At 38.9% G+C, this 18098-nt stretch overlaps 1 protein-coding gene across 1 annotated transcript in view; it reads right to left on the bottom strand.

Moving 5' to 3' along the window:
* Positions 1-18098, bottom strand: part of GMDS (GDP-mannose 4,6-dehydratase) — a 536248-nt gene that overhangs the window by 194074 nt on the left and 324076 nt on the right. The gene's annotated exons all lie outside the window — the stretch shown is intronic.

The raw sequence follows: 18098 nt of genomic DNA on the forward strand, positions 1-18098 counted from the left end.
TCCTGGTGCTGAAGACAAGGCATAGTGCTACAAGAAGGACAGGAACAAAGTTATCAGTGTTCACTTGTGTACCTGTCCCTAGCACTGATAATATATATATCCATGGGCATTGCTGGGTGAGCATAACCCTAAAGGGTTTGCAGGAGTCTCTGAGAAGGAATGCCCAGGTGACTTCGAGTATATGCCACCCACAATAGTGGTGTTGACTCTTCCTTCACAGAGCAACATATAAAGGCTGTTCCTAAAGATATAATAATCTTTACCTCAAACTACTGAATGAGTGATGCTTGTGACAAGGATTAATAGAACTGTTGCTTTGTAATTAGACTTGAGGTTTAAGCTGCTAAACACAGTTGTTAGGTCACCAGCACATTAGAGACCTTACAAAGTGCTATCATGTTTCAGAGCTGGCTTTTCATAACAACGTGCATATGCAGAGGAACCATCTTGTGGGTGGTCGGTCTGCCATTCCTGCAAGTGGTCGGTCACCTCCTTTGAGGCGTGGTGTTAGTAGGCAAGTTCAGAGCATGGAGTGAGACACCACACTTGGAAATCCACTGGACTTCTTAGGCTATTTAGGCTACACCAAAACACTAATTGCTGCAAATTCAATAACCAGGGTTGATGTGAAGAAATGCACAATGAAATGCAGCTGTTGTGTCACTGAAGCCAGCATACTCTAATTTTTATGGCCTTTCCTTTTTTTAACCTCAAGTGAAAGTTATCTGAATACATCTATTCACTGGTTTTGGAAATTAAACTCTCTTTACATCTCTATTACACTCTAGTTTCTCAAAGAGATTTTAAGGTTGAGAGGTTACAGAGCCCTGGCTGAGAAAGGCTGTATATCCACAAAACCTATTTAATGCAGGGGACCTGGGTCTGCACACCAGCCNGAGGGAAGGCTCTGTCCCTTGGGAGCTGCCTTCTAATCACAATGAACCAGGGGGACAGAAGGGTTCTACAAAGAGTACTCCCTATTCTCTGCAGGGACAAGGTGACCTACACCCCAGCTTACAAAGTCCTTCTCACCAGGCATCATCTGTTCAATAACACTGAGACAGCAGGAAGGGGCAGAGGACCTGCTGCAGGGGCTGCCCAAGCGTGGCGGCTCCAGATGCTGGAAGGAGGCAGGAGTCAAACGGCCTTGCCCCTCTGCCTGGCCACAGAGGGTGAGTACTTGGGCACACCAAAGCATCCAAGTGCTGCCAGGATCCATCATTTTCTTTGTCAATTTGTGAACAGGAAGATGAAGGCTGAGATGTCCATATGTTTGTGCCTGCAATCTCATCCCTAACATCATTTCCTGTTTTCACATATGTAGTTTCTCTCCCATTTGATTCTTGGCTTCTAGGAGAAGATGGCCATACATGCATGGGTGTGAATGTGCATTTGTGTGTCTGCATGTGCTTCTACATTAACTTTAACTCCTCCCACCCCTACAGATATTTTAAAGCTCTAGACGATACACAGGGAGAAGATGACAAACCAGTGGATGAATTCTTACAAACCAAAGGCCACACAGTCCTGTGTGCCAATTTTCAGAGCAGAATTTTAGTGGAATTTAAACAAACCTGGTACAAAGCAATAATTGTGATCTATCAGTAGAGATAACTTTCTAAAACTATTTATAAAGAAGTTTTGCTTAAGAAATTAAAGACCAGGGTGCCCGGGTGGCTCACTTGGTTAAGCATGTGACTTCGGCTCAGGTCATGGTCTCAAACCCCGTTTCAGGTAAAAAAAAAAAAAGAGCCCTGCTTCAGATGAGTCCTGCTTCTCTCTCTCTCTCCACCCCTCCACCCCCATCCCTTGCTCACTTGCATCCTCTCTCTCAAAAGAAAAAAAAGAAAAAAAAAAGAAAGAAATCAAAGACCAGATACCTAATTTGGGCCAGTTCAGTGATGAAATAAGGGAAGTAATAGGAGCACTCCTAGGAATGTTCTGTCTTCAAAGGGGTCTTTTAACTGAAATAGGTGTACCCTTTTCTTATAGGATATAATGTGTTTACTTTCCCAGATGAATAGGCCAATAATTTCATTAAACAAATATAAGTGATTTGTTCACCATAACAAAGCAAAGTTGTCCTAGAACCGACACATAAACGTTTTTCCTTGTGAGCCAGTTTGGTCTCCATGGGGACATACATTTTACCAAAACACAAATAAAGAAAAGTTTAAATTAATATGGGTTTTATAAATAATATGTTGCATGCTTATTAGAGATATTACCTGATCAATAAGTGAGCTATACCATTTTTTGTTCATTCCTTTCTTACATTTTTCACTAAAAGTCTTTACTTTAGATTTCTCTTTGACAAGTAGTTTTTGAATATTGGCCAGTTTTGTTCTGAATTTCTTTTAAAAATATTAATTGGAATCAAACATTTTCTTTGAGATACATTTAATTTGGTTTCTGATATAAACTTCAATAAAGATTGTCTCATTGTAATGTCATCCATTCCAGCTAACAGAACTATCCTGAAAGGAACAAAGAGGTCATGGAAAGTAAATCCCTTTGTTCAGCCACAGTTCTTTTCTCTTCTTGATTTACTTCTTCTGATCATCACTCTGACCCTCAAACAGACTCTTGGCAATCTAAAGCATGAATTGTTTACTCCTTAGCTCAAAGACTAAAAGGAGAGATGTAGAAATTGGACTTTGCTATGGCTATTTGCTCACACACAATTGTACAAATATTGGAATGGTCTCTATTACTCTTTCTCTTCATATTTTTAAATAACTAAACATGACAGCAGAAATCCAAGAATTAGGAGTCCTGGGCTAAATATCACAGGTTTGCCTCAGACTCAGGGCTGACCCTTGTGGCAGCTATTCTAGTCCCCAGAGGTGTTAAAGCATCTACATGTTCGTAATTAGGAAACTTATACTGGGGCTCCTGGGTGGCTCAGTCGGTCAAGCATCCAACTTTGGCTCAGGTCATGATCTCACGGTTCGTGGGTTCAAGCCTCGCATCGGGCTCTCTGCTGACCGCCAGCTCAGAGCCTGGAGCTTGTTTCAGATTCTGTATCTCCCTGTCTCTCTGACCCTCCTCCCCTGCTCACGCTGTCTCTCTCCCTCTCTCAGAAATAAATAAAACATTTTTTTAAAAAAGTAAACTTACACCAACTTGTTCAGAAAGGTAGTTTGAGATCCTTGGAAAAGAAGAATGTAAACAAAAAGAATGGAGGATTCACTTGAAACCTTAGGCTATCATAGCAGTAAAGTTGTAAATGTTTAATTTATATGTATTGCTGTCCCTAAGAATAAAAAGAATATACCATGAGACTTGACGAAGTTTCTTTTAAACAAAGACTTTTGGGTTTTTGTAATTAGTGAAGTTTGGCAGTCTTGAAAATTAAATGGAACAAATCATTGAGAAAGGTACAGCTAAATTGTTCTCCAAAATTAAATTGATTCTTAGTAAGAAGTTAAAAGAACTTAAGTTAGTCCAGATTTCCATTTGACAACTGAGATTCTGCCTACCTCTGAATCATCTGTCTGAAAGAACAGTTACAATGACTCTATGTACTCTAAGTCAAACATCCAAAGATACATGCTTACTCTGTTCTTATAGTTAATCCTATGTCAACAACTACAGGCTTTCTAAGGCCCTTTACCTTAAAAATTCTAGAATTCTCTGGATTGCAAAGGATCTTGCTTTAAGGCTTGAGTGAGCTGCTTTCCTTTTAACTGGTACCCATGTCTCACAGTGATTCTTGTGTGGCTGTTTTTCCCAAGGGTGATCTGTATTTCAGATGATTGAAGATGTCCATTTGTGAACAGTGCTGGCTACAGCCCTTCAAAATCTCCATGAAAAATCTCACTCTGGGAAAAAGCTGCAAAGGAAGTTTTCTGCCTGCCCCTTTCAATGTGCAGGGACTACCAGGCTGTGGTCCCCAACAATTACTAGAGGGACACAGGGAAGGCCACTGACATCAAGTCACATACACATCACTACAGAGAAAAATGACAAATTGCTTATCCAAAAAATGACATCATACAAGCACGCAGGGCTTCTTTTCTCATAGATGTCCTTCTCCAGGATTCCACAACTACATGTATGAATGTTGGTTTTAAAGTATGCAACTGTGTAGGTGCACCTGGGTGGCTCAGTTGGTTAAGCAAGCATCGGCTCTGGTCATGTTACAGCTCATGAGTTGGAGCCCCAGGCTGGGCTCTGTCCTGATGGCACAGAGCCTGCTTACAATTCTTGTTCTCTCTCCTTCTTTCTCTGCCCCTCCCTTGCTCGTTCCCTCTCTCTCTCTCTCTCAAAATAAATAAACTTAAAAAAAACAGTTTTAAAGTATGCAACTCTGTGTATAAAGGAAGCAAATTCTAAATCTACAAATATACAGAATTTTATTAAAGTATTCTCTACAGTAGGAGCTAGTTTGAAATGTGATTTGGAATGTGGCTAATCTTATTTGAGATTGCTATAAAGTGTACAACACATTGTTACATAGATTGTAAAAACTTAGTAACAGATAAAAAGGAATAGTTTGGATACACTGGGTTAAATATTAAAATTAAGTTCACCTGGTTCTTTTTATGTTTTATAATGTGGCCACTAGAAAAATTTAAATTACCTAAAATTAAATGGCTCATAGTGATATTCTATAGCACTTTTATCCTGGCATGACAAAATATTTTTTGTTGTTGTTGCCCTTTTTTCTTTTTGAAAAAAGAAATTTTAAATTACTCCAGAATAAATGACAAAAACTGGGGAAAAAAAAGATGACATCAGGATATATAAATGATTTGTTTCACTTTGAAATTTTACAGTGTCAAAACATGGAAGCATACTCTGTATCACTGAAAACAAAATAAACTTTATCCTAGATGGCAAATAAGATTTTTATGGAAAAAATGTTTAGTAAGCTAGAATCATATTCTCAGATTATGAATCTTACACTGTGTAGGACTCCAGCTCCCTCACCTTGAAGAGGTGGAAATTAAGATTCAGAGTGATAAAGTGATTGGTCTGCAGCCCCACAGCTAGTGAATAGCTGCACAGGCTAAGGACCACCAGCAGCGTAGCCGAGCAGGTGGCATGCTCTTCACCATGGCACAGGAACAGGGTCTTTTCATGTCAAGCCATACAGTCAACTGTCTTTACTACAAGAAGTTCTCAAGCCAAGAAAACAGGAGGTACAAACAAGCAAGATTTCATGTTCTAAACGGAGGTAAGTTCCACAGCATATATTTAATTCTAATAAACCAGCTCATGAGGTTAACAACCTCTAGGAAATGTATGATAGAAGTTTTTCCCTGGATGAGTGGAGGATTGACTTTTAAAAATTGCTATAGAGAAACTGGTAATGTGCTTTTAAGAAAAATCACTGATAACTCTGGAGAAAGGGCAATTGATTATATTTTTATCACAAAAGGTTCACTTCATTAACCATTACTTAACAATTGTTCTACAGCATCTGTGACTGTTGCAATGATTTCTACATGAGGATGGTCTGGCTTTTTTATTCATCCTAGTAACTGAAGTACCTCTTTCAAGGTGGTCTGATATGGAATGGGTTCCCATAGTCTGGACTCTGCAGTTGGGGATTCAGTGAGGATCTAGTTCACTTCTAACACAAAGAAAACAGCAATGCATACCATATATTTGATCCTAGTAACAGACAGGGCCATCCAAGAGTAATGTTTCTAAAAGTAATAAGCTTTCCCTACATACTGATTCGAGTAACTAGAGCTACAGAAACTGTCTCTAGGGACATGCTAATGTCTCCCAAAGAAGGCCAGTCAGAAAGTTCAGCTGTTCTATCTTTGGACCATTAATACTGGATGTTGAGTCAGGCTACATCCCAGAACACCTACAACTGAAAAGTAATTCTTCTCAAATGAAAACTGGCATATTAAGTGTACCCTCTGGGTTTGGGGAATGTTTCCCATCCCAAAATAAATTTTTAAGCACAAAGAGACAGTTAGAAATGGTCACTCTGCTGATAACTATGTTTTATTCAGTAATCTGTCAAATAAGGGGGGGGATGACAAAAAAAGAGAAAAAACCCCAAAGCAGACCTTTACATTTTAATTTCTTTGTCCCTATTCTTTCTCCCATTAAAAAAAGTGTGAAGTTTGTCAAAAGAATGAGCAGAGATCATTAAAGTATGATATGCCTTCCATGTTTCATTGGCTCATTTTCAAGGGAAAAGAATTACAGCAGAGAAAGGATGTTGCCAACATGTATACAATAGTGGCATTAACCATTCTGACTTGCAACATAAATTGAACTATTAAAGGATTTAAATGTTCCTTATTAACTTTTATTAGCCTTAATTATTAACTTTTTCTCCTCTTAAAATTAAAAATGAGCATTCCCTTCAACTTGCACACCTTCAAGCAGCATTCAGGCTAAGCAAGGTCTTGGAGGGATCGAAGACAAATATAGGAGGAAAAACACCACAAATAACTGTAAACCCTAGTGCAGTTTCTTTCAGTGTCTTCCTCAAAAAAAAAAAAAAAAAAGTAAGTATGAGGTTACAGTTGTTAAACTTCATGGAAGAATCAGAGATCTCATAGTCCTATTCTGTTAGCATTCATCATCTCTCATCACTAAAAATAAGTGACCTAATTAAATAATTCTGGAGAGGAATGTCTTTTTGTCCTTCCTACATGTAGGCATTAGGTTAAGCACTCAAATTTTAATATCTTATGTAGTAAAATTTGTCCCCAAATGTAATGCCTATTGGTTGATGAACATGATACCTGTTAAGAAAGAAAGAAAGAAAGAAAGAAAGAAAGAAAGAAAGAAAGAAAGAAAGAGAGAGAATGAGTGAAAGAAAGAAGAAAAAGAAAGAAAGAAAACAAAGAAGGAGAAAAAAATACCATGAGGGTCTTCTTCTCTCTATAGCTTATATATCTGAGTTGCCATGTGATATGGATGGATGGAAGAAGGATGGATAGATGGATGGAAGGCAGGCAGGAACATAGGCAGGTATTACATATACAAATAAAAACCTTTTGATTCTAAAAAAGCCTTTTAATTTGTGTCTAAAAACAATGATGCTATATTTAAATGCAGCATTTCAGAAAGAGGAAATAAGGGCATATTTGGTGAGATTTTCAAAAAATCTGTGGAATATTATGACATAAAAATACAGAGTTTAGAGGTACCTGGATGGCTCAGCTGGTTAAGTGTCTGACTCTTAGTTTCAGCTCAGGTCATGATATCACCATTTCGTGGGTTCAAGCCCCACATCAGGTTCTGCACATGCAGTATGGAGGCTGCGTGGGATTCTCTCTCTTTCTCCCCCTCCCCTACTTGCTCCATCTCTCTCAAAATAAATAAATAAGCTTAAAAAGTTTTTAATACAAAGAAATACAGAGTGTCACCTCCATATACACAAGCCTGTATGGGAATAGATCCAATTCCCAGATGATCTGAGTGCACTGAAAGGCCAAAGCAGCATTAACAAATCACCTGTCAAAAGTAGATTTACTTTACCTCTGTCACACAAAATAGAGAGGATAGAGAATCCTTCAGTTACAAAACTGGCTTCCTGCTATTTATTGTTACTTGGTCCTTCAATTATTTGATACTTTAAGGAAACTAGCTCTTATACAAAAACACACAAATATTATTTAGCCTTAAAAACAGGAGGAAATCTTGCCATTTGTGACAATGTGGATGGAACTTGAGGGCATTATGCTACATGAAATAATCAGAAAGAGAAAGCCAAATACTGTATATGTGGAATCTAAACAAAAACAAAAACAAAAAACTAAGCTCATAGATACAGAGAACAGATTGGTGGCTGCCAGGGGCAGGAGTTGGGGGCAGGCGAAATGGGTAAAGGTGGTCAAAAGGAATAAAGTTCCATCATAACTTACTTACAAATAAGCCATGGGATGTAATCTACAGGATGATGATTATAGTTCTAATACTTTGCTGTATATTTCAAAGTTGCTAAGAGAGTACATTTTAAAAGTTCTCACCAAAAGAAAAAAATTTTTAACTATGTATGGTAATGAGTGTTAACTAAACTAGATTTACTGTTCTGATCAATTTGCAATATATATATATACATATTCAGTATATATACTGAAAAATATATTCAGTATATATGTATATATACTGAAAATTATGCTTTTACCTGACACTAATATACAGATGACCCTTGAACAATGCACCAACACCCCTGCACAAAGATTCATCTATAACTTCTGACTCCCTCAAATTTTAACTACTGATAGCTTACTATTAGCCAGAAGTCTTATCAATAATATACACAGTCGATTAACATATTTTGTCTAGGTATTACATACTGTATTATTACAATAAAGTAAGCTATAGAAAAGAAGATGTTAATAAGAAAATCATAAGGAAAATACATTTACAGTGCTGTATTCTTATTTATTTAAAAAAATCTGGTGGTGCCTGGGTGGTTCAGTCGGTTAAGCAACCGACTTTGGCTCAGGTCATGATCTCATGGTTCGTGGGTTTGAGCCCTGCATCGGATTCTGTGCTGACAGCTCAGAGCCTGGAGCCTGTGTCTCCCTCTCTGTCTGCCCCTCCCCCACTCGTGCTCTGTCTGTCTCTCTCTCAAAAAAAAAATCTGTATATAAGTGGACCCACACAGTTTCAAACTATGTTGTTCAAATATCAACTGTAATGTTATATTTGAATTATATCTCAATTTAAGAAGAAAAACTAGTTACTGTTAACTGACTTTTTAAGAAAACTTGCATATTGTAAGCATATGCCAATTATATTTTCATGCACCTCAATTTGCTGGCATGCAAATTTGGTAGCCCATTATCTAAAAGACATTTGAGAAGCATTTTCTTCTTCAAAGAACAGAATGGTGTAATTAGTTTTAAAAGACTATATTTCAGTAACAGAAAAAAAATAATGCTATGTCAAAATGACAATAATATGCTTTTTTTTTTTTTCACCTTGGAAACTTTAGACTTGAAAGAAGTCTATAGTGTAACTTTTCCATCACTCCTGTTGAATTCTAAGACCACCAGTGTAACAGCACCACTCGGAAAACCACAGGGCTGGCCTTGTTAGAATACACATAGAGTTGCTGAGGAACAGGAAACGAAGCCAGATGGTTCTGCTGAGGGAAGCACTTTTTTTCTTTATAAAACCAAAAAAGCACTAATAGGTCAAACACAAAAATGCAGATATGGTAAAACGGAAAGCTAACAGGGAGATATATGTAAATAAGACAAGCACAGTTTTGCATTATGTTCCCATTCATACCAGTAAGTGTAAGGGGTGGGGGGAGGGAATAACACAGTAGATCTATACCATAGATCTGAATGGTTTTCTTGATGGGGAAAAAAGCTATTAGCAACTTTTAAATAGGCACTGCTGCAAAATTCTGGAAGCCAATAGCATATGATTTGTTTTAGACTGAGTACCTATGAATTATAATAAAAACTATTTAAAAAATAAACCTTTAAATACAGAGTCTAAAGTAACTATAGTCTATACTCTGGCTTCTTGACCACCCAATTTAATAAGGTTGTTCGCAATCACACGAAGTCCAAATGTGGTATAGCACTCAACACAAGCTTCTGGGGTGAGGCAGGGAAAGGAGGCTCATCCATCAGGTCTCTTTCTGTCCCTCACCCACTCTGGCCAGTGCAGAATCATGCCATTTGCAGCAGCACACTTACACAGACAGGTGTCTCCTGCAGCACTCAGTCTCTTGTCTTCAACCAGAAAGAGAGTCTGAGAGATGACAAACCTGGCTTCATGATCATGCTTACCACGTAGGGTGGCCATGGGCCATGGCTCTGGCTAACAGAATGCTAGGGCTGGTCACCCAGAGATTTGCAGCCTTCTCTTCCTTGACACACTTCTTAGGGGATTTGCACAGGACAGCTGGGACTGCTGCCACCCCAGAGTCACAATCAGATATTTGACCCTGGCATCTATGAATTGTGCAGTGGCTTGCTCCTGCCTCTGGATTTCCAGTGGTGAGTAAAAAGTGACCCCTAGTAAGCTGTCACTTGCAGCTGAGTGTAATCCCTAACTGCTGCATGGACCACCTAGATGATGAGTTTTCACAGCTATGATAAAATGCATCATGTAGCCCTTGTGTTGGTCATGTGATCTGACAGATGCTGTACTGGAAAGACCGTGAAAGACTGGAGTTATGTTCAGACTCTGAACTATCTGTTTTATCTCAACCCATCTATCAGTGAATACCTCTGATACAATGAACTGCTTCACCTGCTAAATGAGGGCAAAGGATCAGAGGATGCATACAGTTGCTTCAGTTTTTAAATTAAATGAATCAATGAAGCTAATCTGGTTTGAGGTCAATTCATTCTCAGGTATTCATTTCATAAACACCCACTGAGCACTGAGCACACGCTATGTTTCAGGCACTCTGGAGGGCACAAAACAAGGTCAGTATGGTGATCAGATGTGGAGAGCTGTGTGTCTGTGAGAAGGCTGCCCAGCCAACTTGGGATAAGGGCTCTGGCAGCAGTGACTCAAAGTGTGGTCAATAAAAGGTGACAGGACTACAGGGGAAATGGTCAATCCTTGTGGATAAGCAGGCGGGGAGGAGATTAACAAGAAAGAGGTGGCTCAGAGTGACCCCAAAGCAGAGCAGAATTTTGAGAAGAAATGAGCAGACTGCCTAGCTACCTCTCAAACATGCTACAAGATGAAACATAAGCTGTATCTGAAGACCTTAAAATTCTTCCTGGTGCAAAAACTGTCATTAATTATTTTTTAACACAAACATGTGATAATCATGATTTTCATGTAATTTAGTTTTTTCTTATCCTGATGTTTTGCTACTCCAGTCTATATGGAAAACACAGCTGTAGGAAAAAGAGAGGAAGCCCACTAGCCACCTAGCCACAAAATAATGTTGTTCACATAGTGCCCAGCACACATCAAGTGAAAGACGGCATGCCACCAGTAGTTTGTCATGCTGTAAGAGGGCTTTCAGTGAGCAAAACTGGGTGGTTAATACTCAAGACACTGTTAGCCTTATCACAGAGGCTCTGAAGTAAGAGTTCTTGATACTGTTTCCCTCTGCCCCCTACAGAGAGGGAGAGGAAGAGAGAAAGAGGGAGAGATGATGGGAGGGGTGGAAGGACCAAGGGGAAAGGAAGGGGAAGGTGGAGAAAAGGAGGAATGGGGACAGAGGGAAGGAATGAGGGAGGAAGAGAGAGAGAAAGTAAGATGGAGGGAGGAGGAGAGGAAATGTCTGTGCACGGTGAGTTAGGAAAGCATGTGCACGGTGACATGCTTAACTAAGCCAACACAAGTCCTATGAGTCTCACTAGATTTCTAACATCCTGGAGCCCTACATCATGCACAATTAAACAAGGAAACTGGTAATTCATTAGGGATAATTTTAACAGATGACTCATTTGGCCCAGCCAGTCAATGATGCTTTGGTTTCTCAAAGGCTCCAGCAGATAGTTAACTACAATGAAGCTTTCAGCTGCTACTGACAAAAGGCGATGGAATTTAAACTACCTATCCTATTTCTTCAAACTTCTTCAGTTTTTTTGAAGATAAGGATCAAATGAAATGATTTCTGTGAAACCTGTATTTCCTGTACAGAGTTGATATCTTCTTCAAATTATATGAGTGTACAACTATTAAGTTAATACTGCAGAGGAAGTCTCTCATTTAGAACAGAAGACCTGGACTTTTAACTTTTGGCTCTTCAAATGTTTTAGAGTTTCTTTCTAACTCAGTTTCTCCTTTTTGTGTTTTTTTTATCCACAGAAGGCCAGTAGTAAAAATGCTACTTAATTTGTAATTCGTATTGAGGGGTATACCTGTTAGTGGGGTGAAAAAAATGGCTCTAAAACCTCACAAGAACAACTCAATATACCAAGAATCAAGCCAGAAACGGTGTGCTGTATCACATGAAGGGGCTGTGCTGACGAGCCATGTCTATACAAGGCCAGGACGTCTCGTTCCCAAGCCAGCTTTTTCATATGGAAAATGCAAACAATAATTCCTGCTCTCCTAATCACTGACTAAGATTTATTGGGAGAATTGAATCCAAAGATGTAAATGATAAAGCACTACACAAATACAAGAAGATAACCTTCAGGGGGTTAAAAAAAAAAAAAGGTCTTGTGAAAGCTCTTTGTATTCTGTTTCCAAACTTGAAATTTAAGATCCAGTGAAAATCAGCAAGTAATTCTTGACCTAAAGGAGATATTGTAAGAAAAAACATATGAAGCCATGAAACCTCCAGGATTCTGATATTTGCCTTTGCACTGGCAAGGAGAAAGAATCATGTGCCACACCCAGGATGAGTATTTGTATAGTGTGGACATGGTGACAGAATGGCCAAGAGGCAAGGGCCTCGGTCACCTTCCTGGAATGCAACCTGCCTCCTCCAGGCTCCACCCAGGCAACCCACACACCATCGCCCCTGGGGCGGAAGCTCACCACTCCACTTTGTGAGTCAGAAGCTGGAGGATGGACCTGGGAACAGGGATCTGTACAGCCAGGGGGAGGAAATGAAATTACACACTTGGAGAACTTAAAAAGATACTGTAGAATACTTCTCTTTTCTGCTAGCTACACAGTTTATGTAGGTTTTCTACAGCTGCTATCATAGATCACCATATAAGAATCTTTAACTTTTACATGTATTCAGAATCAAAGTCCTATTATTAGAAAGTGACCTGCTCCTAATATATGTATGTGTGCATGTGTTTGGGGGGTTTAGGGGGTATACTATGGACTGGGAGGGGAGACGAGAAGGGGGAGGAAAGGAAGAGTGAAAGTTTTATGAAGCAATAGAATTTGTGATAGAAACCTTGCTTTATCTAGAAGAATCCTCTACCAAATGAGAGACTTGAAAACTATGATGTAATACAGTGAGGACCACACAAGTAAAGAGGATTCTGAGTGAGCAGATGTCAGAGTTACCAGTCATGCAGAGGGGCACTTGATCTTATAAGCCAATGCTATTTTTGTGATTATGAAAATTGTTTGGTAAATCAGGACCAGTATATCAGTCTTTCATTCTACTTCTTCCATCTGCTCAAATATCATTCTTTTACAAATAGGAATAAAGTCTAATGATGGTAGAATCTGCAGATAATTGGGAAACTTACCACAGTATGAGAACATATGGGCACTATTCAGTTTTCCTTTATGGTCTGCATGTAATAAGAGAGAAAATTGCTTGAAAACATTACTTGCCTGGAATCAAGTAAATCTATCACAATTAAAACCTAAAATATGGTTAAGATCATATTCAGTAGAGTATGTCTTATGCTAAGTTTAAAACACAATCTTTTAATAATGAGAGGGACAAAACACATTTCTTATATCCAAATTCATTTTTATAAACTGTATAAAGAAATGGTCAAATTGGGAGAGTATTTATTGGGCATCTACCATTCCGTGCCAGGCATGTTGGGAGGCACAATTATGATAAAGAGGAATAATAGCCAGTCCCTGCCTTCAAGGAGCTTCCTGGAGAGAGACTGATACTAGCCAACTAACCACATCATAGCCTACGTTTGTGGAGGAATGGTTTTATTCTCAGAGATCTCAATTTACTTAGATTCTTCAGGAAGTAATACAGTAATGAGTTAAACCCAACCATTCTCCTCATAATGAGAAAACATAACAGAATTAATTTGAAATATTTTACATGACATTGAGAGGTAGCTGGGAAGCTATTCTAAGAAGTAATTGCATCTCTTTCTTTAGAAACTTTACTATTATTGATTTCCATGGGAGACTCAAATTAACAATGCACATAAAATTTTACAAAAGGTTTCACAATTTTGCCTTTAAGTAATTCTACTTCCGTGAAACTGCATGGTAATAGGGCTTGGGTGAAGCCCCAGTCCATCTTTCCTAAAATGAAAAGGGGATCTTAGCTTAATGGTATCTCAAATTCAACCATTTGGGGCATGTATTATACATCCAGTATTAGACATCCAGTTTCTCAAACAATGGCGAAAGCAACCTGGGAAAACTCTTTGGAAATCTGATCCCAAAAGGACTTTTGATTATTCTTGAACCACAATAAGGCACAGAGTAAAGAACATGGAACAAAGTTATGGAACAAACCCATTTAAAGGCATTTAACTAGCAAGTCAAAGTGGCAGACATTTCATTCCTGTACAACGTCTATTCCCAAGATAGTCCAAAAAGGCATATGCCTCTTGGTCTCACAATCGATGCTCTGGGTGAGCAGACTGTCAGTGGGACAGACTAAGGTATCTGCCACAGAGATCATCCCTGACTTCAGATCTAACTGCTCTACAAAGCCATCAGGTATCCCAAGTTTACTAAACTCAATATGTAGAAAAAGAAATAACTGATCTCACAAATGCAAAAGATGCCACGCTCACAGAAGGGATCAAAATTTTTTCCTTCCCCAGAAAGAAAAGATAAGGAGAATCTTTGACACTTCACTGCAGAGAATAAGTGGAAGAGATGTTCTAGCATGGTACACAGAAGTAGAAAATAAAATCCATGGCTTTGCCTTACAGGATATTCTATTTGGAAGAGGTTTTTGCTTTGTGGTTTTGGATATAAAGGCAAAATTAACACACTTGTATTAATGGGACCCCTAAGGCCAAGACTTAGAACCTGGGGCCTGGGATCCTGAGGGCAGTTAAGAGGCTCTCAAGTGGTCTGAGAAAGCTACAGAAAAGGGCCACAGGGCCAGGATCTGTGAGGACAAAACACATAATTTTAGTAAATGATTTGCCGTGAATGAAGCAGATAAGTAGGATGAAACCAAATAGTACTTTAGAATGAATGTATCGGGAGCCTGGGTGGCTCAATCGGTTAGGCATCTGATGTCAGCTCAGGTCATGATCTCATGGTTTGTGGGTTCGAGCCCCATGTGGGGTTCTGTGCTGACAGCTAGCTCAGAGCTTGGAGCCTGTTTCAGATTCTGTATCTCCCTCTCTCTCTGACCCTCCCCTGCTCATGCTCTCTCTCTCTCTCTCTCAGAAATAAATAAAACATTAAACATTTTTAAAAAAATAGAATGAGTATAAAAATGAGGATTTTTTCCCCCTTTGTGTGTGTGTGTGTCTGTGTGTGTGTGTGTGTGCCTGCGTGTGTGTATGTGTATGAGAGAGATACTAATTTATGGGCATTCCTGGGCATGAGTCACATAAAAGTAGGAAAGACTAACTTCATTGGAAATACTTTCTGTCCTTTCCAGAGTGTGCTAGTAAAGGAATGAAGCATTTATTATTAAGGATACATACCTTCTACAGGCAAATTTATCACTACATTTAGGTGATGTCATATTTTAAAAGAGGCAATTACGTCTATATCACATGAATAGTCTTGTTATTAAAGTTAAATAGCCAGTTTTCATTTGTGGGTGGAAGCAGATGTGAAGTGGGAGGCCAGTGAAAGGAGAGAAGCAGGAAGGACAGAGGAGAGCATGAGGAAGGGTAGCTGGGCCAGGATGAGGACCAGCACACCGGACTGGGCAGGCTCGACCAGCAGTGGAAGGAGAAGCTCATGGAATCTCACGGTACACTTTACATGTAAGTCAACGAGCGTCATAATCTAAGAGGAACAGGAGGCTTTTCACACTGTTTGCCCAGGACTGTTCTCAGGAATAGAACCAGGACTTTCTTAGGTACAAGCCATCGTTTCATGTTCCACAGTGGTGTGATGACACTTAGCATCGTGAGAGTGAGTAAAGGGTGGAGTACAAGCTTCCACCTTAATGTGGTTAATTGCTACCCATTAGAACTTAAATGGCATTTACACAAAGTTTCATAATCCATTTCCACAGGCACTATATCTCCTGAATATGCAACTCTACTCTATATTCATTTTCATTCTTTCCCTCCACATACACACACTTATATACACATTTGCAAAGAAGTATTTTCCAATTTAATCTCAGATGCTCAGTTTTAGATTTTTAAAATACAACTGAAAATATCTAAAAATGTATCCACCTCTTTTTTTCTAAACTATCTGTGGATGAAAACTTGATGAATATTCCATCGTAGAAATTTTGATGGTATAGTCTTCATTCCCTAAGACAGCAGTTTAAACAGTCTGGAGTTCTGGGGGTTTGGGGGCACATCCACTCCTGTGATATCCTCCCCATCCACACAAGACCTGGCCAGGGGAAATAAGGCAGCTATGACTTTCTGCATTTCTGTTTAGTGAGGTCTTACTGAAGAATAGATTCTTGCACCATGAACACTTTAGAGAGCTCAAGCAGAACAAGTAATCGAGCTATTCTCCTGAACGTAAAAAAGGAAAAAAGCAAACAATTTGTTGATGTTGTTGCAGTTAGTAAGCTTTCTCTTAAATAAAATCTCAGAAAGTTTAAATGGCATCCTTCCTTCCAGATTTGTGTGAATTAACACAGGATGCAAATTGCTAGCAACAGATTGACAGATGAATTAGAAAGAAGGGGGAAACATTGGTTAATTCTCTCCAGCTCTGTCAACAGTCTACTTTCCAACTGCCAGAGCCTCACCAGCTTTCCCCTGGTCTCTTTTATCAGCTGAGAATTGGAAGCTGTAAGAAAAGTTAACTCACATAGAAGACAATGGACAGGGAGGGATGGACATCTAACGATCCATTTTCTCCAAACATACCCTCTGCATCTTTGCCAAATACAGTCAATATAATGAGTTCAGTAAGATAGGATCATTGCTGTCTCAGCCACACACTTTCCTCCAGATAGTTCTCTTCCCTTTGGACCATAAATGGCAGAAAGAAAAAAGAAAGAAGCTCAACTTGGCTCTCTGGGAAATGGAAAGTTAGTCCAACCCCACTGTTTATGTCTCTGCTCCCCTCACTTCAATGTGAATTAATGGTTATGAACATGGCTCAGGTTTCAGGCCTGGGCTGGAGTTCTGGTTTCATTTACCTCTGATGTCCATGGCTTTGGGCAGATCGTACCCTGAACTGTCTAACCCTCAGTTTCTTCATCCATAAAGCAATGTTGTATGTTTCATATAAGATAACTTCTGTAAAGTCCTCTGTAAAGTTTTTGGCACATAATGATGTGCAACATTTGGCAATTTTTATTGTTTTTATTTCTAAATGTAGCTTTTTTAAATTAATCCATGCTCCCTGCCAAAATAAAAAAAAAGAGGAGGAGGAGGAGAAGGGAAAGAAAGAAAAAGAAAGAAAGAAAAAAAGAAAGAAAGGAAGGAAGGAAGGAGGGAAGGAGGGAAGGAGGGAAGGAGGGAAGGAGAAAAGGAGAAAAGAAAGAGGTATGTCTGAAGGGCTATTATTTTAAAATTCAGATGATTCTCAAAAATACCTCCCTAGTAATTTGAATGTGCCTGGATTGCCTTTAGAACAGGAGAATTCTTCAGGAGCATCTGTATGGTCAGTTGTTGGTAGTAAAATCTCATGATATTTTAAAATAGCTTTTGNAAGGAGGGAAGGAGAAAAGAAAGAGGTATGTCTGAAGGGCTATTATTTTAAAATTCAGATGATTCTCAAAAATACCTCCCTAGTAATTTGAATGTGCCTGGATTGCCTTTAGAACAGGAGAATTCTTCAGGAGCATCTGTATGGTCAGTTGTTGGTAGTAAAATCTCATGATATTTTAAAATAGCTTTTGCTGAGTCTTGGAAAAAGCTCAGTCTTGGGTCACTTGATTATTCATGTGTCCCAAGACTAAGGACGCTCTTGTGAGTGATAAAAGCTTAAAAATACTTCCAGTCCAACTCTTATCAATTAGGTCATCATTCCATATTTTCTAGCTATTGTTGTGTTCTAGCTAGTTTTATCAAGGTAGGATCACACTGGGACCTCGTTAACCAAACTGTTACCATTAATTTTAAACATATGGTGCCATTTTCCAACTCTTCACTGCTAATGTTTATATATATATTTAATTGAAAGGGTGGCAAAGTTAAATAAGTTTGAGAAACATTTTATTAATCTTAGTAGGCCGTAGTGCATTCATATATCCTAAATCTTGAGAAAGCAGATGATAAAGAAATCTGCTTTCCTTTGTGCAATTTAGCACTGTGCAGGCTTATTTGGCTTTAGACAAACTTTAGAAGGCTGTCATGTGCAGCAACTAGAAACATGACTATGGTAGGTATTCAACAGAAGGTATGTGGAAAGAACAGTGCCTCCTAGAGAAGTTAGAGATCCTCTCCTTG

This window comes from Crocuta crocuta, unplaced genomic scaffold, assembly GCF_008692635.1.
Source record: "Crocuta crocuta isolate KB4526 unplaced genomic scaffold, BGI_CrCroc_1.0 scaffold24, whole genome shotgun sequence".
NCBI lineage: Eukaryota > Metazoa > Chordata > Mammalia > Carnivora > Hyaenidae > Crocuta > Crocuta crocuta.